Below are 26962 nucleotides of genomic sequence, written 5' to 3' on the forward strand. Positions count from 1 at the left end.
ACCTGGTCAGACGGCAGTCTTCAAAAATCAGCCTTGTGAATGAAAATTGCGCTCCAACAGTGTTAATCTGGAAATAGTCAGCTTAGCACAAATATGAGTGAAATAATATGAACGGTATGTTTTATAGCTTACGCAATTAAACCAGCTAAGATATATAATAAAAGAGTGGAAAACCATCTCAGTGTTGATAAACTCACACTCAAATCTCAATCAATACGCTCTCCCGTGAGAGCAAACTCATTAGAGATTTTCATCGAAAATCTCACGCCTGAGATTTTGATGCAAAATCACTCAATCAACTCAAACCGAAAAAAATGATTCAGTGGCAAAACCCGTCAAATACTCGTGAAACCCGAGTGTGTGAGTAAGCTGTGGAAATACGAGACAATGAGTCAAAAAGGTGAGCCAACTCATGGATGATTTTTTTGCTGAGTTGCGTGATTAATAACTCACGCATGAGATATGATAAATTGAGTTTTTCACAACACTGGCCAAAATTTAATCGTATTGTATAGTATAGTAAAAGTAAATAAGCTAAACATAAATAGAAGATATATTGTACATTGATGTTTAGTCTGCATTACGAATATCTCCGCTTCCTGTTATCTATGTCACTGTGTGTATTTTTCATAAGCGTTATTTACAACAAATTATTCAATAGTTTACTAAAGACAAAACTGTCTTACTGAATTTGGAAAAGTCTTGCATAGTGATCAGCTTGTCGTTTTGTCTCTTTCTCCATCAAAAGTCTGGCAGTGCCAGATTAATCTGGCATGATGGACACCCTGGGAGGAGGACTGTATCAACGACGATGTATGACGAGGGGGTAGAGGTCCTTAACTATTAGGCTTATATTGAATCATCAGCATATTTAATCGATATCGATTGATGAAAACAGTTGCGCTCGAAAGATATATAGCATACAGTTTTATTCAAACTGCTTTTGTAAATTAAAAAGATTTTGTATATCTCGTGGGCAGCTTGATAGGGTATATCGTGTAAGATCGAAATTCAACACAGGTTCAAAAATGTTACAAGGACTAAAAAATGTTCCTTTGTTTACTATAATATCCTGTTCTCTTCGTTTGAAGCAGTCAGGACTAGGGTTCACTGGTAGATCTTTACCCCATAAAACACCAAGAAAAGGTGATCTACCCGCTTTATGGGTCAAATAACCCTTGATCTGTTGAATAGCTTTGCCCAAGACACGAACCTTCTAACTGATAAGAATCTGAAGATACACACAATCAAAGAAAATGTATCACAAGCGCCACCTAGTGGACAAATTCTCATTCAGACTTCATAATTTTTTGATTAACGCATTGGTAACAATTTCTAGTCGGCCATACATTAGCGCCAATATTCCTTACCTCCTGATAGCCATCAATCTGCAAAATAATTTTGCCGAAGACAATAACCTTCTAGCTCAATGTTTCCCAAACTTTTTTGAATTTCGCCCCCTTGAGGTCAATGTATTTCAGAATCTATTATATTAATAAGCTTTTCAGTTTCAGCAAATCTATTGTTTTTATTTTTTTCTATCATCTAGAAAATATCTCTTCAAATTATGATAATAGATAATTATCAACTAGTGAGCAATATAATATTGAAAATATTCAATTATTTTGTGTTCATCACTGGATTCAGAATCACTCAACTGCGACCATCGATACACTTTTGATTAATTTTTTTATTTTTGAATCTTATATAGATCCGTCAATTTTTAAAATTTTTAATTGCCTGTTATTAACAGTTTCAGCTGTTGAAATAAGCTCCAGAAATTTCATATAATTTTTTTATGATAATAAAGACGTTTCTTCATCCCTTCCAAAACATAAAAAATATATTTCGCGTGAAAACCGGAAACCAACAATAAATACATGAGCTGCATAAGCCTAAAATTTCCCTAGAGGGCCATCAACATTTATTTTCTCGATTTTGAAATATTTAGTTTTGTTTCGCTTATAGTTTTTATTTTAAAAAAATTAAAAATTCACTTAAGGTACAAAAACTGATTGCATTACACAAACATTTTGTTTTTGACAATCGTCAAGTTTTGTCTAAAATGATTTAAAAATTGAATTCTTTAAGTTATAAAGAAAGAGACATGTGGAATTCATAATTCTCAAATTGCATAAGTGCATAATCTGTTGTTTAATAGAGCGTCAAAAATCATTGTTCTCAATTTTACTTATAGTAGCACTTTCGCCCCCTTGCTGATTTTTTCGACCTCCAAATTAAGTTTTACAAATTTTCGCCCCCTTGGGCATGAAAATCGTCCCAGGGGGGTGAATTTGCCAACTTTGGGAATCACTGTCTAGCTGATAAGAATATTAAGGTAGAGAAGACTGAATGTTTCTTTTTATTATCGCCACTTAGCAGATGAATTCACAATCTCTTCTTCACCAGAAAACCCTTGATCCACTGAACAGCTTTGTCGAGGACACCAACCTTCTATCTGATAAGCATCTTGAGATACATATGATTGATAAAATATGATTTGCGCCACCTAGCGATGAATTCTCAATTAGATAGATACCTGGATAGACAAAGACACCAACCTCCTAGTTCATTTGGATGTTGGACAAATCTGTTTAAGGCCAATATGGTCCTAAACGTTTTAATGATACTTTGTTTTTATTTAATACCACAAAAGAGCGTGTTCTCTCCACTAATTTAGCATTTTTTCTGCTCAAATAACGGTTCTATCGTATTTCAATTTAAATTTCAAAAAAGGTTCCAAACATGAGCCTTGACACTTTTGATCACGTTTGACGTTCACTTTGTCTAAAAAAAAGCCACAGGGGTTTTAGTTTTAACACTGGGGTTGTTCCTATCGGACATTTAGGAAGGGACACGGAAAACAAAATACACCCGAAATTTGAGTTTAAAGTAAGGGTGTGTTTTGGACTTAAACAAAAAAAAAACATTTAAAAATTGAGTTAACATGTGTTTCTGGTCTAAACTTAAGCGTTCGGTACTAAATTTAGGATATGGGTCTAGAACCCCTTGTGTTCACGTTTTGTCCGTGCCTCACCCAAGGATTTTAAGTCCAACTTGTCGGATTTACTTCAAAATTCATTTTAAATTAATTGATCTACTGGTTTTTTTTTTTGTAAAATATTTATTGACGTGATTTGTTTAAAATTTGATTACAACATATCAGCAATTCACATTCAAATAGAAATCCAAAGAGTTTACATCCACAACATTATTAACGTTATTAACAAAGGAGATGTAATGAATGAATAGTTTTAGGATATGTATTCTACGATTTCTCTCTATACCATCTAATGATGGTCGAATTAATTCATTGATAGTAATTCGTCTCCATCCGCCTAGATGAGCTGTTATTCTACGTTGAAGGAATTCCCAAGCTGCGTTGACTCGTTGACACTCACTGTATTTGTGTTGCAGCGTTTCAATTGGTTCGTTGCAATACACACAATTTTCACCATCCACACGACGCATGGTGTAAAGAAGCTTTCGATAGTCGCCCTTCTCGTTGACAAGCATGAATAGATTGGATCGTTCTGCTGCTGTGAAGCTTCGCCAGTGGAGACTTGACCAGATCCTTCTCCAGTCAACTTCAGGAAGCTCCTGTTCAACTTTAGGTTTGTCAGTCTGGTCGATGTACATGCGATGGATTTGGTCGGCCGATGGATTTTGAACAATTTGTATAGGAAGTTGTTGATATTGTTGACATAATACTTTCAAATCGGGCAGATCAGCTGGAATAGTTTGGGTTGGATCACTTGATTCAACAAAAGTTTTGTAAAACGGCAAACATTCCAGATCTTGTACGTGTCGGTTCACCATAAGTGCTTTACACTTCATAGCCGGTAATTGAAGCTTCAGTCCCCCGTCTTTACGGTCCCGTGAAAGTTGTGTCATAGGGATGCGTGTGGGAATCCCACTCCAAATAAATCTACCTAGCGTTGATGTAATTTTTGCTATATGTACTGCATATGGTGAGAGAATAGAAGATAGGTACCATATTTTAGACATAATGAATATGTTCGCAATAATCACCCGCTGGTGTAAATTCAAGCATCGCATAGAGTGGCATCTTATTTGATGCATAAAATTATTAATCGCTGCATCCCAGTTGAGTTTTACCATCAAACGTACAGAATTGGTAAACATCACGCCGAGAACTTTGATGGTGTTGCCCGTTTGTAGCCATGGTACGACCACGCTAAACTTCATCCGCTCAGAAATGAGTGCCGAGTACACAAAATCGGCCTCTCTTCATGCAGCACAGATTCTGTGCAAAGAGGGCTGTACACAGTTTTGTGCAAACGGTGGTAAACAAACCGAATGAGTGAAATGCGCACAGAGGAGGAACGCTTGGAATGCGGAATTCGCTTCCATGTTTGTTTTGCTTCTGAAAACATTAAAAAAAACATTCCGATTTAAAAGTTTTTCAGAGATTTTTTCATTCGAATAGCCGAAGCGGAAGCAAATGGGGGAAAAACTTCCTCATTTGCGACCATCTTCCGGCTTTTCGCTGAGAAAAATCCCTGAAAACTCCCCATTCTACCAACGGCCAACTGTTTGCTGCCGAGCGGGAGATAACTGACAGTTCCATTCCCATCGATCTGCGCACAGCCAATAGCCAACACATCGGTTACACATAGCATGAGTGAGACTTACACAAAATTTTCACTCAGTCAGAGAGTCCTGCATTGGTTGCCTCAATCTGTGTAGTTTTTACATATGCGCTGCGTTGAGCAGGCTAAGCGTGTAGTGAGATCGGTCTATACGTCCGAACCGTTTCGTCTCCTCCTTTCTTCTTGACCAGCACGATCACCCCATCTACAAATTCAGCTGGGAATTGACCGGACAGTGCTTCGTTGAGTATCAAGTTGATCTCTCGTTGTATGACGTCAAAGTTTCTCAGATAAAATTCCTTCGGGATCCCGTCCGGGCCCGGCGATTTTTTCGAAGCACTTGTTTTTATTGCTGTGATGATCTCTTCTGTACATATAGCACTCATACAGGCTTCATTTGTTGCGTCGTTTATATCACTTTGAAAAAAGTTGTTTAGGCCGTTCCTAACTACAGCCTCTTCAGTATATAGCGATGAATAGTACTGGTAGAGATGTTGTTCTATATCTTCTGATGAGTGTAGTATTTGGCCGTCCACGCTTTGTAGCCGGGTAATAGTCGTGCGTTTACGTGTTCTTTCTCCGAGATAAAAAGATGAGATGTCTTCCCCGGCGATAAACGATTCGTTGATACGTGTGAACATCTTGGAGAATTTGCGCTGAAGCGCAAGCATTTGTGCTTTTAACAAGTGTATGGTGGTGAGGAGTGCCGGTTGTCCATAGAAATCATCGTATGCTCGACGCAGTTGACTGTAGAGCCTTTGATGTTCGCAATGAAATTCGTCGTACGCTATTTTTGATTTCCAGCGGAAGAAGGACTTGAGTTTTCGTTTGGCACAGAGAAGCCACCATGCCATCCAGGATGCATAATTCCGTCGTTCCCGGGTCCAGAATTGCCAGCGATAGCGCAACTCTTCAATGTTTTCTTGTGTAAGTAGATGAGGGCGGAGGGTCCAGAAACCGCGTCCGGGAGCTCTGCCGAGGGACGGGAGGCAGATACGAAGAGTGACTGCTTGGTGATCAGAGAAAGAGCAAACGTGAGTTGCTGAGTTCCGAAGGTGCTGTTGGAGACCACGACTCACGTAGAAACGATCGAGCCGAGAGGAAGAGTTTGCTGTTACATACGTATGGCCACTAGAGCGGGGACATAGTTTTATCCAAGCATCACAGAGCTGCAGTTGTTGAGTTGTATTTTTGAGAGCGGGACTATCATTGCTGCCTGTTGCGTCGCATTGCCGGAGGACACAGTTGAAGTCTCCGGCCAGAATAACGTTCGGAGTATTGTGACGTAAGTAATACGAAATCGTGCTATTGAAAAACCTCTCTCGTTCAGCTCTGAAGGCTGTCCCGGAGTGTGCGTAGACGTTGCACAGAGTGACGTTGTTTATTCGAAGTGCTATCAGTCGGCCATCTAAACTTCTCTCCACATTAGAGAACTGAATATACTCTTTAAGAGCTATTGCTGTGCCTCTCCGCATGTGGTCGATGTTGCAGATGACATTATAGCCCGGCAAAGTGAGTTGGTCATTTTCAACCTCTTGAAGAAAGATTATGTCCAGTTCCATGGTGCGAAGAAAAGTCCGAAGTGCATCGATTTTTGTTGGGCTAGAAATGCTGTTTATATTAATAGTGGCGATGTTGTAGCTGGCGTGATCCATTAGCGGTGTTTCCTTTCTCTCGAACCTTCTCCGTCATGTGTGCGAGCTTTTTTACCAGGTGGACGGCCGCGGGGTTTTGAGCTCGAGGAATCATCGGTTTCTTCTTCATCTGAACGATTGCTTCTGGTTAGGTTTTCGTCGTTGTCAATTGGCTGTTGTTGCAATGTCGGTTTTTTGAATTTGCCGACGGGCAGTGGAGGCAGTTCCACAACCAATTGCTTTACAGCACTCGGTGGAGCCAGTGATTTCGTGGTGTTGGAATTCGAAGCGGAGGACGATTGACTTGATGTGTTAGCCACAGCTGATGGAGTTGTATTTGTAGATCTCGGACGCACAATAGCACCGGTTGAGGGTTTTTGTTTAGCAACTTTCGCATACGATTGCTTGTTAGACTCGTCCGCGGACAGTTTTTGAAGAAGAAGTTTCTTATTTTGCACACAGGATGCTCCATTGTGTACAAAATCTTCGCAATGGCGGCAGGTTTGATGCTGCCCAAAATATTGGACATATGTAACTTCACCATCGATGGTTACGTAGGAAGGAATGTTCACTTTGACCATCATTCGGACAACCCATAAGCCGGTGGGAACTCCACTGAACTCATACTTGCTCTCCCATATCTGTTCGGAGGCTTTTTACACTTCTCCATATGCACTGAGGAATTCTTCGATTTTTTGTTTAGACACGTCTTCTGAAAGATCGAAAAGTTTCACTTCGACGGCTCCGTCTTCTAGACGAATTCGTAGCTTATACGGTTTGTCGTCTACTATGACGTCATGTACGTTGTCATGGTCAGACACCACTTTTTGAGCCACATCAAGACTGCATACTTTCACAAAAGCACAGCCAGCGCTTCTGCTGCATTGAATGCGCAGAACTTCTTCTTTCTTCAAACCTAAGTCATTGGCAATGAAACGGTGTAGGTCTTCGTAAGATGGTTTCTTGGGCACACTCGAATAATCAATTCGAAACGTGTTCTCGCGCCGACTCATCGCGGTTGTCGCGCGTGAAGATAAAAAAGGCGAAACTCGCCAGGCGATAGCGAAACGAAATCAGGATAGCTTGCGATCGACTCTCGTAGCGAAACAATAGCGTAAGAACAAACGACTGTTCGGCTCAGAGGTTGAGAGATAACTGGCTGGTCTCCGAATTGTGGCCATTTGGGCCAAGGCTTTTTGGGACTAAGCAAAGTTTAATACGTTGCATTAAAATGGTAGGGAACCCAAGTAACACAGAAAACATCTTCTCGGTCAGCTCTCTGAAAATTATGTTATATTCAGGTGTTAAAGATAAAATCCAATACATCTTCTGCTTTAATGCCGTTCTGATGATGTTTTAGGGAAACATATTTATTAGGCAAGCACAGAAATCACAGTTACGTTATATTTCTGTTCGATTCTTGTATATATAACTTAGCTAAAATACTACCCATGACTAAAATTCAGCTGATGTAACTTAGTTATAAAGCTGCATACGAAAACATATTGCATACATCTCTGTTTTGATTGTTGTGATTATGATGTTATAATAATGCTTTTTTCTGTCAATTGAAAAACAAATTTAGCATCTCAGTTTCTCTTCGAAGATTGATGCAGAGATTTATATTTTGAAGCAAAACAAAATATGCGAAGATACGTTATGCAAATTGGTGATCAATGCAAGCGGAAAGGGGAAAATGAATGAAGATGGATGTTTTAATTATTAGTGCACGAAATGAAAAACTTGTCAGATGTTGTGACTTTTTCCGATGAAATAGATTATTTTGTCTCAATGACGATGCTCACATTTACCATGAGTAAAATAGCATGTTTATTTTTTTATTTCTGTTGTTTTGAACACGTATTTGATACTTATTTAAAACATTCCAATACCTGTTTTTTCTATGGCTACAATCAAAGCAAGGCCATGTAACAGCACCGCTCAGAAAAATGAAGACAAATGAATTTGTGATTTTTAGCACGTCTTGACTTGCCGTCACTTGTGTCACTGTTTAATGTTTCTAGTATCACATCCTCAAAATATACAAATCAATTAAATTATCATCGATTCATAAACAAATAATCACTACAAAACTTTTTGACCCGCACTGTGTGCTGGTGGTCAACTACACCATGTTTCTTGATTGTTCGATCTGACGAAAATTTGACACAATCGTATAGATTTCACGAAAAAATAAGTAGCAACTGCATATGTATAAGCGGCGCGTGAATAATCAATAAGTACAGCTCTTCGTTTCACCAGAAATCCGAAACCGCATATAAAAAACACATACCCTTTATGCACAAAGCTCACCTTATATTTTCCAATTCTGAACATAATGAAAAAAATCCCAATTAAATTTTATGCACCAAGACATTCCTTTTTGATCACGGTACTTGCACTTGAATACATGACGAATCTTTTCCATTTGTTTATTTTCTTAGAGCTGTCAAAACATTTCAAGCAATACACAATGTGCGCTTGTATTTTTACATGCCAGATTACATCTTGATAACTTGATTATAACTTAATGGTTATAATGATGTATGATAAAACTTCGATATAACAAATTCGAATGCTATGAGAAGTATGAAACAGGTATTGTAAAACATCCAGGTGAACGAAGAAGATGTTTTAAAAGCCTTCCGTTCTTGCGCTTTTTCGGTTATAAAGGTGCATGATATTCAGTATTGTACATTTGAACCAAAACAGCGATGATGTATGAAAGATGTATTTTGTGCTTATTTATGACCAATTGTGTTACTTGGGAAAGGTACACTGTTCTACTGTTGTATGTTTAAGAATGAAATAATAAGCATGATTTGATAACTAAAGTCAGCTGATAAAACTTTCCAATTGGTTCTTGTAGTTTAGTAATAATACAAATTGAATGAAAAAAAAACTGAAAAAATTGTAGGAAAATCTATAGTATTGACCAAAAGCTCCAAATATTGCAATATTATTTTTCTGATATCTGGCCTCTATGTGTTGAGCTGCTCTATATTTTAATTTGTTTAAATTACATAATCATTTCAAACAATGTATATCCAGCAAAAAATATAATGTTTTGTTGACAGCGAAGTCTGTTTCATAACCATGAACCATGCAATAAGAAGCACTTCTATACGACACATATTGTGGCCAAATATGAGCAAAGTGGCTTTCACAAAACCCCACTGCCGAAGTGAATCAAAAGCTTCTAGAATAGGATCCGGCTCCCTATTACACTATTGATTTCTTAATAGTCCTAATGTTTTAGCTGGAAATTATTTTTATACTTTTGTTTTCGAAAAGTAATATCTCTTAAGGCCTGCGAGCAACTTAACATGAAAAAATTAAAATCATGTTTTTTATTACCTTTATTTCCACCCTTCATATGTTATTGAAGTTTGAAACTATCAATTCAGAATAATTTTACTATGTGAGTAAAAGTTATTTACACTTACTATTCCATTTTTGACAAAACATCGTACAAACCTCTGCTATGAGATTCGTAACCTTGATTTTGTGACATCACATTACTAGTTAAAATTAATTTGCAATTCATATAAAAACATTTCCCTTACTTTCACCAACTGTACGATGATTTTTCTTTGCATTATCTATGTCTATGTACCAAAAATGCGGAATATTAGGGATATCTATGTTATAAACACGACTTCTTCTTCTTTCTGGCGTTACGTCCCCACTGGGACAGAGCCTGCTTCTCAGCTTAGTGTTCTTATGAGCACTTCCACAGTTATTAACTGAGAGCTTACTATGCCAATGACCATTTTTGCATGCGTATATCGTGTGGCAGGTACGATGATACTTTATGCCCTGGGAAGTCGAGAAAATTTCCAACCCGAAAAGATCCTCGACTAGTGGGATTCGAACCCACGACCCTCAGCTTGGTCTTGCTGAATAGCTGCGCGTTTACCGCTACGGCTATCTGGGCCCCGTCATGACGGGGTTGGTGGTCTGATGGCTACCGCTTCTGCTTCATAAGCAGAAGGTCATGGGTTCAATCCCAGGCCCGTCCCTTTGCTCGTACTTTGTAGTTGTATATCTCTCACTTGCTCCTATCTTCCATTCTAAATATATCACACTCAGTGTTGGTAGACTCACACTCAAAATCTCAATCAATACGCTCTCCCGTGAGAGCAAACTCATTAGAGATCTGCTTCGTAAATCTCAAGCTTGAGATTTTGATGCAAAATCAACTCAATCAACTCAAACCGTAAAAAATGATTCAGTCGCAAAACCCGGCAAAAACTGGTGAAACCCGAATGTTGTTGTTTACGTTAGAAAGGATTCACATAATTTTTCAAGTCTAACAAGAAATCATTGCCGTGTGTGAGTAAACTGTGGAAATACGAGACAATGAGTTAAAAAGGTGAGCCAACTCATCCATGATTTTTTGACTGCTGAGTTGCATGATTGACAACTCACACATGATAAATCTCAAGCGTGAGTTGTGAGAAATTGAGTTTTTCACAACACTGATCACACTCACACAATTCGTTCATAGCAAACGCTAGAACCAGAGACGGGACAAGAAACCGCTTCCATTCTTCCACGCGCATACCTTTCCTTACGCCTGATACATAGGCAGTCTGCTAACCACAAAAGCAAACCTCTCTATCATGCCTTTCTCCCAATCCATACACTCCCGCATGTTTTGGCGTAGATGCAGTGGTATATACGGTCTACGTGGGAGCCAGTATAAAATGTATCATCAATTCCTCCCCCTTCCCCACATTGGTCTGCATTCTGACGTGGCAGGCACCATTGTCGCCTAAAAATAGAAGATCACCAGCACTTATACACTGAGGATGCCTGTTAGTCCCAAGCAGTCATTCGGTTGGTTCCTTGTGTAAGTACAGCTGATCTGGCGATACTGGAGTAGCATCCACGGGCGGCCAATCAAGCTCAAGCTCAAGCAAAACTCTGTTAACGTCAAAATGAAAAAAAGAAATGATAAAAGCGTATTTAAGTAATACGTTTTTATGTTTCTGGTACCACATTTGCCGAAAAAGATCTAGGAAACTTAAAAAAAAGTCATATTGTATATTGTTTATACAATAATTCAACCGATTTTAGTATTTATTCTAGAGAAGCTCCTTATTATCTGACAATGTATAGCTGACTTTTTTTTTGATAAATTGACTAAAGGGAGCCTTCCTTAGCCGAGTAGTTAGAGTTCGCGGCTACAAAGCATAGCCAAGGTGTCTGGGTTCGATTCTCGGTCAGTCCAGAATCTTTTCATAAGGAAAATACCCTTCACTTCCCTGGGCATAACGTATCATCGTACCTGCCACACGATACACGAATGCGAAAATGGCAACTTTGGCCAAGAAAGCTCTCAGTTAATAACTGTGGAAGTGTTCATTGGACACTAAGCTGAGGAAGCTCATTGAACACTAAGCAATGAGGACGTAATGCCAAAAGGAAGGAGATTGACTCAAACAAAATGGCAACCAATGAAATCTTATAAGAGAAGTGAAGGTCCTTCAAGAGATTTCGAATTATTAAAAAAAATCATATGATTGTTGGTCAGATTTTGAAAATACTTGAACTTGTGTTAAAATGAGGCATAAATGAGCATGAGCATGATTGACCGCCCGCAGTTGCTACTCCGTTATTGCAAGAACAGCTGTACTTACACAGGGAACCAACAGACACTACTCGGGATCAGAAGCATCCTCAATGTGTAAGTACTAGTGCTCTCAGTATTATAATAAACAATACCGGCATGCAACAGATTCAACGGATCCAACACTACTGATCGATTTACGTGTGGTTAAACAATATAACAAAACAGTTCATAGTATGGTTCAAATGAAAAGTAGTTTGCATTTTTTTTATATAATTAAAATCAAAACAAAACTTTATTTATGTTTTATTAAGGATTGAAATCTATAGCGTACTGCATATAGGATTGCATTTTGAATTATAAACATTATTTTCCTTGCCACTTCGCTCGGTGCTGTCGCGTTCAATTTTATATTGCCTCCTGTGGGTGTTTTCCGGTAGGGTGCTGGATCCAGATGCTTTCGCCAACTTGTAGATTGGATCACTCTTTGACGAAACAGCAATAATGCACAGTCGCAAGTGTGAGAAGTAGGCACTTGTTGGATTTCTTGTGTTAAAATGGTGCATAAATATTGAGAAACAAAAACGGTATCGCGATTTAAATATGTGTGAATAAAATGAAGTTGTCGGTAGATAGGTTTAAAAAAAACGTGAAGTGGATAATGTCTGTCGGACCTTTTGGGATTTGGTCACTTCATTGTAATTACTGAGATTTCTCTGGTTGTCATGACAAGAAACGTATTACAGCCTTATGATCGTGATCCTTGGTCGTGTTGTCATAGGATGATAATACATGGCTTGGTAATGTCGATTTTAGTGAGAAAAGTAGAAAAATATCAGTCCTCCAAATTGTGGTTTTATCCTACCTATCGAAAAATGTAAGGCAGTTACTAAACGTAAATCTAATAAATCTGCCAAAATAATGGAAGCACCGTCTGATTGAGAAATATTCTTGGAAAAATGGATGATAAGGTAAGCAATGGTATTGTGCAAAAATGTATGAGAGTTTATCAACAAGTTAGAAAACACAGCTGAAAAGCTAAGAAACATTTTTACTTATATTTTTCCCTCAAAGCTCAATAATTTAATATTTTACTTTTTTTAACTCAGTCCTTATTTAAATGTTCTTTTAGCTACCTGAAGTTTAAAATTTCCTCTTACATTTCCATGTTTCCATATTTACATGAAGTTTCCAAATTATTTCCCAGATAGTTGTATATTGACTTCTTCCTTTAACAAAATATTCCACAGTTTATGTCATTTAATTGGCGCACCACAGTGCAATATGTCTTTAGTTTCCCACGAGTCTACAGGTATCGAACGCCATTTCTGGACAACGCCGGCAAAGCTCCATCCTCTTAAGCAATCATCGTGGAAGAAGAAAATGCGAAATTGAAAACAGAATAACAACATTAATTAGTCTTTTTAAAATCAACCCGGACAGAAGCAACATTCTGGCCGTGCTTGACCGGTACACCGGAAGCTCCATTCCGTCCGGAATTTGTATACACCGAGGCGAAATGAGTCGGTGCCAATCTGGTTCTGTTGTTGCGGGGGTAAAATACGTCACAGACAGCAGCAGCAGCAAACCAGCGACGCGACGCAACCAACGAGCTCATGGATTTAATGCCTTTATGGAGAAACTGCTGGTGACGTGGCTCAAGAGGGGTTGCTCGCAGCTGAAGAGGGATTCCGACCAGCAGGTGGAGAAAGAGAAAAAACAGAAACTTCCCCCTGGGGTGAAGGTAGTGTATGGCAAAATCGCCAACCGGTTTGTAGCTAGCTAGATGACATCGTCGTTCTAGGTAAGTGGGGATAAAGGAAACCCGGTTGACGGAACCGGTAGGTCAGTTCCGTTGTGAGATAAAAAAAGGACATACATAGAAGTTTTTTGAGGAAAAAATCCATATTCCTCTACTATTCACAGTGGAGGGCCTCCATACAAAAGTCGGAGAAATCCTCAAAAGTTGAATTAAATGAAAACCCGAATATAGTGCTGTACCATTTAATTCTACTAGAGTTTGTATCCTTTGACAGATTTGCATATTCCGACTTCAAGTCGAGTCTAGTACACGACACTGAAGATGACCTCAAAGTTGAGGTCGAAATACGCGTTCAAACTCTTAATTTGCAACGAATCATTGAACTTATCTTTCTATATAATTCTGATGAAAATTTATGCATTTAATTTTCTTTAAAATTTGGCTTTTCCTCATTTTTACATGAAACACAAGAAAAATATTTTGTAAATGAATTTTGACGTATGTTTTTTGACGTTTTGTCCAACCTTCCGCCACTGTGCAATAGTGCCCTTGGTCGATCCACCTGCTGCACCGCTTGCAATGACTTCCGATGTATAACAACCACGAGGGGATAAATTGTGATATTTGAGAGAAACAGAAATGATAGAAATGGCATTCCCGGGAAATGATGAATGGGTCACCAAGGGAAATTCAGCTGGATTGCATTCACTCTCTTCACCTACGAAATGGGTACGGTAGGTAGCTTCCGAGAAGAAACATCGAGCATGTCAACCTGATCCCAAATGGGAAACAATACAGAGAATAGATATAGAACAATGGAAGCATGGTTTAATGAAAATCATTTCCGCAAATGCTTTGTTAGTGGTTCGGAGGAATGTTGCGAAATTAAGCACCCCCGTGTAAAATTTCATCATTCCACTATAGGCCAGGAATAAAAATTTCGCGATAAAAGTAAAAATAAGAAACTTTTTATATGAAATTAATTTCTTATTGGATTCAAATTACTACAGAATTTCATTGAATTTTATACGGTTAAATTTTGTTTAAACGAAAAAGCTTCATTTCAGCATTTTTTTAAAGAAAATATCGTCTATGGTAAAAACAACAAGAATAATTACGCGTACATGTTTGAAAAGCAAACAGTATATTTTTCAATTCCGTAGCATATAGGGAGAGCACATTATTAATATTTTTTAATGTTTTGACATCAAGATATATTTGATATCAAACTACTTAAACTCATGGAATGATTGAAAACTATAAGATAATTAAATTATCATGTATGGCGAAATACACTGGTCTAGTAACAGGACACTGCCCCAGCAGATACCATTTACAAAAGATCGGTGTTGTTCAAAACTCCAGCTGTCGCTTCTGTGACGATGAGCGAGAAACATTAGAACACCTCATCTGCTATTGCAGTGCACAAATCCATCGTAGGTCCAGGATATTTAGTAAGCCCTTCTTAGAGCCTGCCGATATAAGGATCGCAACCCCCAGCAATGTTATAGGCTTCATTAAGCTAATTGCACCAGACTGAAGGAATTCTCACACTGCAGCTAAGGACCATTATTTTTCAATAATAAGGTGTTCATGAGCTCAGAAGTACATAGATCATTTAGTGACATACATGTCACTGGATGATGTATGTACTATACATGCAGTAAAAGGGGATATCACAATAGTTCAAGTTAATTGGACGCAGTGATTCAACACCCGACAAAGAAGGAAGGAGGATGGCGAAATAGGGAACCATTATGTCCATAACTGGTACACCTACCCTAAGCCTACTTTTTATCAAAATAATGATCACATGATGCAAGCATTCTGAAAACCTTCATACTGTTAATTTAAACAGTTTGAATACATAAAAGATACCATTCCAAATTGCTTTTGCATTTCGTCACATGATATATATGAGAATTTTTATGATTTTTTTTTTAATTTAATGATCTTAACAAATAGTCTCATTTCAACTATAAAGGTATCTTAAAAAATCTAATCAAAACTTACATATGTATACATAAGTTTGTATTGCTTTAGGATGAAGTTTGTTTATTATAGAAGTGCTTAGAAATTTAATAAAATATTTGTAAGAGTGTTGACCATAAAGTGCCTAGAAATTTAACTCTCTAGCCCATAGTGCATTCGCTAGAGCTCTTAAGCCACGTAAGACTCCACTTTCGCACCAACAGTCGTTACTCATTAGGCTGATGGACCAAGCTGCCAAAAAAATTCCTCAATCCATCGATGGAATCCATTTGTCGGCAACGACGCACCGTCACCTTATATGGGCATCGGAGAACGCTGCCAAACTCATTTGGCTGATAGGAATCTCCGAAACAAGTCACCATCCGGCGAGGATGGTTCGGTTCAGAAGAATGTCGATTGTGAGCAGTGATAGGCAGCGAGGTGTCATCAGGTGAAAATAGGCTGACACATTTCAAAAGTTTCCTATCATAATGGACGAGTGCTCGCTACGCTATTTGCTGGAGTGGAAAGGGGGATAGAAAGAATCATTACAGTGCAAAAGATATTAAAAATTAGTGCAATGATGCGGAAGTATCGAGTGGATCTTGATAGAAGAATTCATACCGTTTTGTCAAATACAATCTTCTTCTTCTTCTTCTTGGCATTAACGTCCTAACTGGGACAGAGCCTACTTCTCAGCTTAGTGTTCTTATGAGCTTTTCCAAAGTTTTTAGCTGAGAGCTTTCTTTGCCAAATTGCCATTTTCGCATTCGTATATCGTGTGGCTGGTACGATGATACTCTATGCCCAGGGAAGTCAAGGAAATTTCCATTACGAAAAGATCCTGGACCGACCGGGAATCGAATCCAGACACCTTCAGCATGACTTTGCTTTGTAGCCGCGGAATCTAACCACTCGGCTAAGGAAGGGCTTTTATACAGATTCAACTATTGATTTCTTTTGACTATTCCTAAATCGTTTTGTTTCCGTGGATTTTGTATGAGACGAGGACCCCGAACTGGTTCAGCTTAGTGAAGTGTTGCATTCCGAATGAAAATCACGCAAAACTTTTCAAAAGGACCTTTCTAAAAATGAGAGGCTTCCTAGAAAACTCTTTTGTTGTTAACTAAGTTACCTTTACATTTTTCGTCGAACATTACGCAAATATTATGTAGTAGTCCACACCATAATCTTTCGGTCCGTACACCCAAAATAAATCGGATGGCGGATTTCCCTCCTAGCGTATTAGGTGCTAAATCCACCTATTGATGGTAAGATTCGCCTCCTAAGCGTAGACGGGCAAACCCGTCAATTGAAATCGAGCACATTGGACTTGAAAATTCGAGCAACCTAAATGTTTACGCCCGACCCACACAATTGCACAACCAATCCGAAGCCGAATGATGGCATCGGAAACGCACACTTAGGCAAATGGTCACGCGGCAAATGCATGGTGGACATGTCAGAGGAATGGAATGAATATTGCAATATAAAACGCTTTATATATTGTCTTTGTCACTTCTCTCGTTAAGCCATCAATAGGTTCGTGGAATAAGTACTGGTTTGTGAATCGGGAGGTCCGTGGTTCGATTCTGAATTCCTTTTTTTGTTTTTGTTTTTTGGTTCTTCAGGCAAATTTATGAAATTCAACCCGATTTCTTGTGGTGAATTATCATAATAGATTCCGGTCCCTGTATTTAGATAATCATTTTGCTTGAGTGACTATCGAAATAAGGTACCGTGTGACAAATGGGTAAAAGAAATCGTATAGAGAGGGTTCTTAAAAAAAAAAATGAATAAGATCTACTATATTTTTCAGATTGTTTCCTACTAAATCTATGCTATATTTAAATTTAATGTTTGTGCCAAAGTTCAAGGTAAATATTGAAAATTTTGGAAACTAGTGGGACAAGTGAAAATATTGTCGTTTTAAATGACTGAACTGAAACTAAAAAAATAACAGTCAGATCTGTGATTTCAAATGGCCTCCTTTGTTAGTGTATGAATACACAAAAAATCCACACATAAATAATAAACATTTTGTTCTTTTTAAAACAATTTTCTTGAGTAAAGTTATTTATTTAGCAACAGTGTTACTTTTATTAAAAGTAATAACATCATCGAAAATCAAACACCATTCTATTTTACCGATTTTCTACTACTCATTTTATATAAAGTTAAGTTATCTCTTTTCTAAATAATGTATTTATTGTTTTTATCGAGCGGATTTAACCCGGTCAAAAGTGTCAACATTCTTGTACCTACTGAATAAGTTATTATTTGAACTTAGTATCCAAACTCATGCGTCATCCGTTGAAGCCATTCAGAACATTACGATGTATATGTTTTTTTTTTTAATTTCTTTATTAGTATCATTCCAAACATTACATTCATTTCTTCTATCATCCTAATTTGGTAAAACAAATTTAAGATTTTATTAACATTTTGTTAACAACATTCTACATCTCCCTGGCTCATCACCCGAAAGGCTTTGGGGTTTCACATATTTCGACATGTTGAATCCAACAAAAATAGTCCGGTTGAAAACCCCGTGTAACACCATCGTGACCTTCCCTTGTTAGCTACCCCATATACCCGATTGCCCCAAGGCTCCGCCACAAGAAATTTGCCATAGACACCAAAATATGAAAAACAAAAAAATAATAGCAGTAACTGGATTCGAAACCGCAACCTTCGGATCCTTAAACATAAACCCACACTACTAGCCTATCACAGATTCTCATGTGTGGAGTTCTCTACATCACACAACATGGAACCATCTTGTCACGGAGGACAACCTGCAAGAGGAGCAAAATACAACACCCGTTGGACAGCCAAGTGCGAGAAGGGGTGAGATGATATGTTCTATAAATATATTTAAAGTACCAACGCGGTGCTACGGGAATTTCTCACTTATACCAGAGTCAAAATCTATATGTTTGTATATCTATATTATCGGCAATGACTTATACATTTGCAGTGGAAATAGAATTTCATGCCGTGCGTGTTGGATTGGGTAATATATTAGGGAGAAACAAATAAACACACTTGACTATAACAGTCGGGCGTTTTATAAGCAGAATTTTATCGTTGACGTTTGCTGATTGATTTACTTTTCATTTATTTACATTTTGGTCTCCTATTAGTCGCATGGTTGGGGACGGTATGAGACTCCTCGAAGTAGGAGACCCAGGGTTTGTGGAATTCGATTCATTTGACGATGTAATATTGTAATTAAACATCTAAGTGTGCATACAGCAAACTATATTACCGTAATTCTTTCGCAATATTAGAAGTGGAACAATTATCACGACATGGATGTTTTATGTATCTTTTAACAATTACTTATCAAAATAGAGGCCGTTGATAAACCATGTGATCATTTAGCGTGGAGGGGGTATCTATCCAAAGACCACGGTCCACCCATTTGTGTTTCAAAGAAAATTCCACCATCAACTAGACCTGAAAGGTTTCATTAGCAGTCGGATGGTTCAAATTAAAAAAAAAGTTTTAAAATTCAATATTTCATATCTTTTTTATCAACAACGATTAGAAGGCGATTAAGATTTCTATGGAAATTACTATGACAAAATTTGAAGAAAATGTTCCCCACATGTTAGTACTGTAATGTTAATACAAAATTATCTCTAAGTGAAAACTAATTCCTCAAACAATAATAAGGAACACTGCAGTAGAAACAAATCTTTTATGAGCTAATTTTGTTAGGGATTTTTACAGAAGTTTGTCACACTATAATCTCACATTTCGCTTAATAATAGCAAACCAATTCATAAATATCTCTTCTCCCATTTTTCAAATTTCTGTTTCATTCATGAACAAAAGAAACACATGATCATTGGGCGAGCGGGGGGTTATTCGTCAAAACCACACAAAAGCACGAGGGGGGAGGAGGTGACTGAAAAGTCAGGAAAAATGTTCACGTGGTTTATGGACGACCCCTAAGAAAGATATGGGGATTGGAATTTCAAACTTTTTTTAAATTTTAAACCGCTCTTATTAGCAATCATTTACATTTACCGTTATATTTTTTTTGTAAAGAAGATGCAATAGTACCTAACTCGAATTTACAGAAATTACAGTAAGGTTTAATTATCGCACTCAACATTTTACACCAAAGCCTGATTTTCTATATTTTTGGAATTGATATACATAAATAATAATTCTCAAAAAACTTATGTGCACAACATAATCGCAAAATAATGGTGAACGCGTCACGAAAAGATTTCTTGTACCCTTAAGTGGATTTTTTGGTGTTGGTGTTCGTTTAGAGGTTTGCCAAGCCGCATAACTAAATAAAACTCGTGAAGATCTTTTCCGAACAATATTTTTTTCTACATCCCAGAAAATAGGGTGTCTTTGAGCTTGTTGTGATATACATATATGAAAATAGTAAATAGGCAAAGAATGTTCGCAGTTAATAATAAAGGGAACGCTCATAGAACATTCCGCCGTGGATCAAGCTCTGTCTCAGTTGGAACGCAACACTTGAAGAAAATTACTTAGTAAAAGAAGGAAAAATTTTGAAATTTTGAAAGTGTACATCAAAAACATTATCGAAAGAATGGAAAATTGATTAAAATAATGTTTTTTCAACATATCTCGAATAGATATCATGTGTTTGTTATAAAATTATTTATATAGAAATATTTGCAGGTTCTAAAGTAATGATCATTCTAAATGCGTTGCTTGCAAGAATTGATAAATCAGTAATATATAAAAATGTGTATGTATTAGCTTTACTAAATTTTATCTAAGTGTAAATGTCACGTAGGAAATTGATTGAAGAGAAATTATGAAATCTAATTAAGGAAGATTGGATTGAACAAATGTGTAGTGAAAATAAATCACTTTGTTCAGCAGAATGTGCTACTACAGCCTTGACAATAGAAAAGGTGTCACGCTGTCGGCCGGAAGGTGAAAAATTTGATGCAATTGATTTTGCTCAAGACGTGTGTTTCCAAGGAAACTTACTGTGATGACTTGTCGGCTTACTAGGAGAATTTAATATTTTGTTTAAATGCTATGGCCTGCTATGATACGTACATGGTATATGAAACCTTGTGAAGACAAAACTTCTAAGAAGAAAGAGTGTGGTATGATCAGTTTACATATTTGATGTGAACAGAAAATGTTCATTTTTTCTAATGCGTTGCATTATTTAGTCTACCGTTAACGGGTAATAAAGTTTTTGTTTATGAAAACTTAGAGTTTGTATGTGTTTGATCGAAGACACATTCAGGTAAGATAATAAAACATTCATGTGTCATTCATGTTGCCCCCAAATTTAGTTTCTGCTGCATAAGAATTGACGCAGAGTTGCAGTTTTGGTGAGAAATTTCAAAATACTTTTTTTTGTTCAATGTGATGATTTTGTGGGTTTTCATACACATTTATCTGAATTCACAGCATAATCGAAAAGGGATCAGATTTATATTTCTTTTCGTTTCAGAGAGCGATTAATGGCGCTTAAGCCAAGGCTCTAGAGCCAGGACATACGGGGGAAATACCTGTGTCCCATCTCAGGAAAAGGAACACAGCGATGAAGTGTGCATTAACTTTCTTAGCTACGCCACTTCCAACGATTTTACCTTTCCCTCTTAATGAAACGGTCGGTACGGTTGTCCCCATTTCTTCACTTATTAAATTGAAAAATGTTCGCTCACCATGTTATTCATTCGTGAATAATCTGATGGTCGTGAATCTTTCAATTATCTTAAAACCCAAGTCTGCACAGTAGGCCTGGCCATTTTAATGTTTGTGTCATATTATATACGATATGCTGCAAAAATGAAAGTCGACAAGAAAATACTGGAATCATTTCCAGTATTTCCAGGATGCTTTTAAATATTGGTTGTGCAAGCGCTTAGATAGATAGATAGATAGATAGATAGATAGATAGATACAGTCGAAGCTCGTTATAACGACAACTTTTATAACGACAAAAGCTCTCTATAGCGACATTTTTCGGGCCCGTGAAAAATATTTCAATGTTATATCTATTCTCTATAACGACTTTTCTCTATTGCGACGGTCCCTTGCGATGTCGTTATAACGCGCTTCGACTGTAGATAGATAGATAGATAGATAGCTTTACAAAATTTTATCTTATGATCTTATATGAAGAACAACCTATTTTTAAAAGAAGGCAAAATTTATTATTAAAACATTAGGTTATTGGACGTCAAAAATTATTGTGACATAATAAAACGAAAGAACCTAAAAAAAAAATGCGTTCAAAATCATCGGAGTAACTGCAGTAATCGATTTCTCTTTTCGCTGATAACTTGAGCAGATCAATGTTATCGATTGTTGCTTTTATATATATTTTTTTTTATCTAGTTCGTTTATTTGAGGCTCAAATGCGTTTAACGCTTTACGGAGCCGAAATTCATTTTTTGTATTTTTATCACATACAATTAATTGGCTTTTTCAACATTAATATGGGATGGAGCCAGGGTACTCGTGGCAGCTCGAGGTTAGTGGTCACAATTTTTGAAGGAAGGACATGGTAGGGATTGGTATCAGGGTTCTCAGCAGCTCATCCGGGAGGTATAACGTGGCATCTTGATTCTCGTTTCATGGCGTTGGTAGCGATTTCTTGCCGGTATTCGACTGCCGGATGGCCAGGATCCTCAATCCAACACAAAGTGGACAAAACACAAAAAAAACTGGGGAAGAGAACACAAGAGAATTAAACTTTTATACAAGACGAGCGAAGAAAATCGTAAATTGCGACCATATAAATAAGATCGCGGGTGCCCAACACATCTCTAACTGGAACATAGGGTTGTCTACCTCGGGCCGCAAGGGTATCCAAAAGCTGCGCTCTAGAGGCGTCCATATCCGGGCACTGCCAAACTACGTGATCGATGTCATCATAACCGGAACCACACCTATTACAAATATTGCTCAGCGCGAGGTTAATCCTGTGTAGATGTGCATCTAGCGAGTAATGGTTGGACATAAGTCTTGACATCACGCGAATGAAATCTCGACTTATGTCCAAACCTTTCCACCAGGCTCGCAAGGAAACTCTAGGAATTATGGAATGTAACCACCATCCCAGTTGGCCATTTAGCCAATCGCTTTGCCAACCGTGAAGAGAACTTTGACGTACTAAATGAAAAAAATCATCGTGTGAAATTCGTCTATCATAAATCTCACCTTCCTCAGCGCCCACCTTTGCGAGAGAGTCCGCCTTCTCATTGCCATAAATTAGGAAATGTGAGGGGACCCATACAAAGGTAATCTTGTATGATCTTTCGACCAGTGCACACATCTGCTCTCTTATTTTTGTAAGAAAGTAAGATGCATGCTTTACGGGTTTCATCGATCGGAGTGCCTCGATTGAACTGAGACTATCCGAGAAGATAAAGAAGTGGTCTGCGGGCATGTTTGAGATCATCCGCAAAGCGAAGTTGATTGCTGCCAGCTCAGCAACATAAACCGTGCAAGGTTCCTGAAGTTTTCGGAAGGCGGAAGAATTTTCATTGAAGACACCGAAACCAGTGGATCCATTTATACGTGACCCGTCAGTGAAATATCTCCTGTAGGAATCAACATTCTGGAACTTTGCGTTGAAAATACGTGGAATAGTTATACATCGAAGTTGATCTGGAATTCCATGAATAGCTTGTTTCATGGACACATCATATTCAACAGAGGAACTGTCATTGGTGAAGCGTACACGTGGAGGGTTATAACATGGAAGGCTAATGTCAGATGACATGTAGTAGAGATAAACTCTCATGAATTTAGACTGAGTGTTCAGTTTGAGCAATTCTTCAAAGTTTTCGATGACGAGTGTGTTGCTCACTCCACACTTAATAAGTATTCTTAGCGAGAGCTCCCAGAATCGGTTCTGTAGCGGTAAAACCCCTGCCAGAACCTCTAGGCTCGCATTATGTGTCGAGTGCATACACCCTAAGGCGATACGCAAACAACGATATTGAATTCGTTCCAATTTAATCAGATGGCATTTTGCTGCTGAGAGAAAACAGAAAGAGCCATACTCTAGAACAGAGAGAATGGTTGTTTTATAGAGTTTTATGAGGTCTTCCGGGTGAGCACCCCACCATGTTCCGGTAATTGTTCGTAGAAAATTGATCCTTTGTTGACATTTTTCCGTTAAATACCTAATATGAGTTCGCCAAGTGCCTTTTGAATCAAACCAGACCCCAAGGTATTTTGAAGTCAAAGACTGGTCGATGACTGTTTCCAAAAGCTTAAGCTTTAGTTGGGCAGGGTTCCGCTTCCTTGAAAATACGACCAGTTGAGTTTTGTGCGGAGCAAACTCGATCCCTAAATTTCTAGCCCAAGTGGATAGATTATCAAGGGAATTTTGCAATGGTCTTTGCAAGATTTCCGCTCGTGGGCCCTTCATAGAATCCACAGCATCATCTGCAAGTTGTCTTAGCGTGCATGGTTCTTCCAAACAGTTGTCAATATCTTTAACATAAAAATTATAAAGCAAGGGACTCAGACATGAGCCTTGGGGAAGGCCCATATAGCTAATTCTGGAAGTTGTCAGTTGACCGAGAGTGAAGCTCATGTGTTTTTCTGACAACAGATTGTACAAGAAATTATTCAATATTCCAGGTAGTCCACTATTGTGCAAATTTTCTGACAATATTTCTATGGAAACTGAATCAAAAGCGACCTTAATATCCAAGAAAACCGAAGCCAATTGCTCCTTGTCCGCAAAGGCTAGTTGAATATCTGATGAAAGCAACGCTAGACAATCGTTTGTTCCTTTGCCCTTGCGAAAGCCAAATTGTGTACTGGAAAGCATGTTGTTTGATTCGACCCAGTGGTCGAGTCGCGATAGGATCATTTTTTCGAACAATTTCCTTAAACATGATAACATAGCGATCGGGCGGTATGAATTATGATCAGACGCTGGTTTCCCAGGCTTTTGAATTGCTATTACTTTGACCTGTCTCCATTCAGGTGGAACAATGTTGTGCTCCATGAATGAGTTGAACAAGTCAAGCAACCGTCTTTTAGCGATATCGGGGAGATTTTTAAGAAGATTGAACTTAATCATATCGCGTCCCGGAGAGGAGTTGATTGATGAAAGAAGAGCCATAGAAAATTCCAGCATAGTGAATGGTCTGTCCAAAGAATCGTCTCTTGGAGTTTCCCAAAAAGGCGGATGAGCTGGAACTGAGTCAGGACAGACCTTTTTTGCGAAGTTGAATATCCATCGGTTGGAGTATTCGTCACTCTCATTTGAGGATGAGCGGTTTCGCATGTTGCGAGCCACTCTCCAAAGCGTCGTCATTGAAGTTTCTCACGAGCTCTATTGCACAGGGTGTTTTAGAGTTTTCCGGAGCTTTGTTCTTCCTAATTCGTATAAAAGTCACGATCTTTTTATCATTGTAGTTTTCCGGTTTTATGAACTTGGACGGTAATCGAAATGTAAACAAACCAACTTTATGCTGTTCGACCGTACTTAAATTCCGATGCAAGTTGAAAATGTGATTCATTACGGGTTTCGTCATTTCAATATAAGGTTCAAAAACAAATAAGATATATGCAAAGGAAAGATAAACATGATTGTGGGCCGAATATTCTAGTTTTTTTAATTCACACAACCTTCTTGAGTCGATGTTCCATGGTTCGATATCGACTTATGAAGGCAAAATAAAAATATTTTTTTATGGTGACTATAATGGTCCCCTAAAAGAGCTTTCCAAAGCATTCCTGTTCGATGACTCGATGTATTCATTAGTCGATAGTCCCCTAATTACAATTCGATTCGTTTCAAATCGTTGACGATCGCCATCGCAGCACAAAGATCTATACAGAAATTGTAGCACTGGTTAATCGGGATTCAATAGAATATTCTAGAATTTTCAGTCATATTCTTCTCTCTAATTTATAGAAGCTTCTGGAACTTTGGAAATATTTCACAACAGCATTTAAGGCTGTAACTATTTCAGATCAGAATAACGGCACTATAACAATGGAGTATGGTTAGAGCATAAATTTGGGCAATTTTGCGTTCATAAATATCATGCGTGTCTCAGCTTATTATTCATACACCAATGGCATATTTATCAACAGAGAAATTTCTCTGTCCATGTTATCATTTTGCAATTGAACATAAACATTATTAATCTTTGAAAGAGGTTTTTGCTTGAAAATTCTTATGGAACGTGACTAGCCACGCTGGGTTAGCTAGTTTATCAATAAAATCATAATCGGTTTTCTGTGCATCGTAATACTATTATTTTCCTCTTATATGGAAATATAAGATCTTACAAAGAAGAACAAAGAAGTTTCGACAAAAACTTCCTAGAAAAGATGTTCTTCAAACTTAAACAATATTTTTCACATACCAAAAATCCGAATTTTTATGAATGAATTGTGTTTTGGTATACTCAACTATTATACTTGGCTCCAGACCTACTAATCTTTGACCATTCTAAACATTGTTCCTTATTCGTGTGAATTATAATTATTTTGATGGCTTTTTTTGTTATAACACCATCGTGCAATAATATAATAGTCGAACGATACTGTATACAGAAAACCGATTACGATTCTATTGATATATTATAAAGATATAGCATGCACAAGGTGTCTACTTTATAAAATGAACAGTCCTTAAGTAAGTTCTACAATAGAGAATGTGGCTACTCTGGTAGGTGATAAATTATTATGAATATACATTAAACTTGTTCAACATACGATGATTAACGCTTTACAGGAGACTTGACTGTATATCTTTATTTTGCTGGGGATAACACATGTTCACATGTTTATCAATAGCATGAGCAATCATGCATATGAAACGTAAAACCACATCGACTTTGGTTACACTTTATTTCAGCAGTAAGTTTGGAGCAGTAGATATACAGTGTGCTGGTCGATCCGATGATCATAGTTCGAATCTGGTTTGCACCCTTTCGATTTTTTGCGTATTTCCATACTTCCAATACATGCACTTAAAAGGCAGGCATATGTGTGGAAGTTTTATTTTTTAATACATGTGTTGGTGATGCATGCACATGAAAAAAAATACACATGCGACATCAACCAGGATCGATCCATGGTCATGAGCGTGAGAACCAAATACTATACCACTGCACTAAACCCGCTTGTTGGTATGCGTGGTGCAAAAAGCATATCAAGTTGTACTTCCCCATTTGTACCGTAAAAACTGCTCGACTCAATGACCGGATTATCTGCCTATCAATAGACGCTCAAAAACGTCATGTCGCTCAGAAGAACACTTTTCCGCCATCAATAGACGCAGAAAACGCCTATAATGACGGTTTCAACTTTTGGGTGTAGATATTAAGGTTGAAATTTTTACAATGACACCATAATTAAGGAAAGTGGACGAGACTTTTTCGAGTAATCATGGTTTCAAACTGTA

The sequence above is a fragment of the Aedes aegypti genome, chromosome 2 (assembly GCF_002204515.2).
Source record: "Aedes aegypti strain LVP_AGWG chromosome 2, AaegL5.0 Primary Assembly, whole genome shotgun sequence".
In the NCBI taxonomy this organism is placed as follows: domain Eukaryota; kingdom Metazoa; phylum Arthropoda; class Insecta; order Diptera; family Culicidae; genus Aedes; species Aedes aegypti.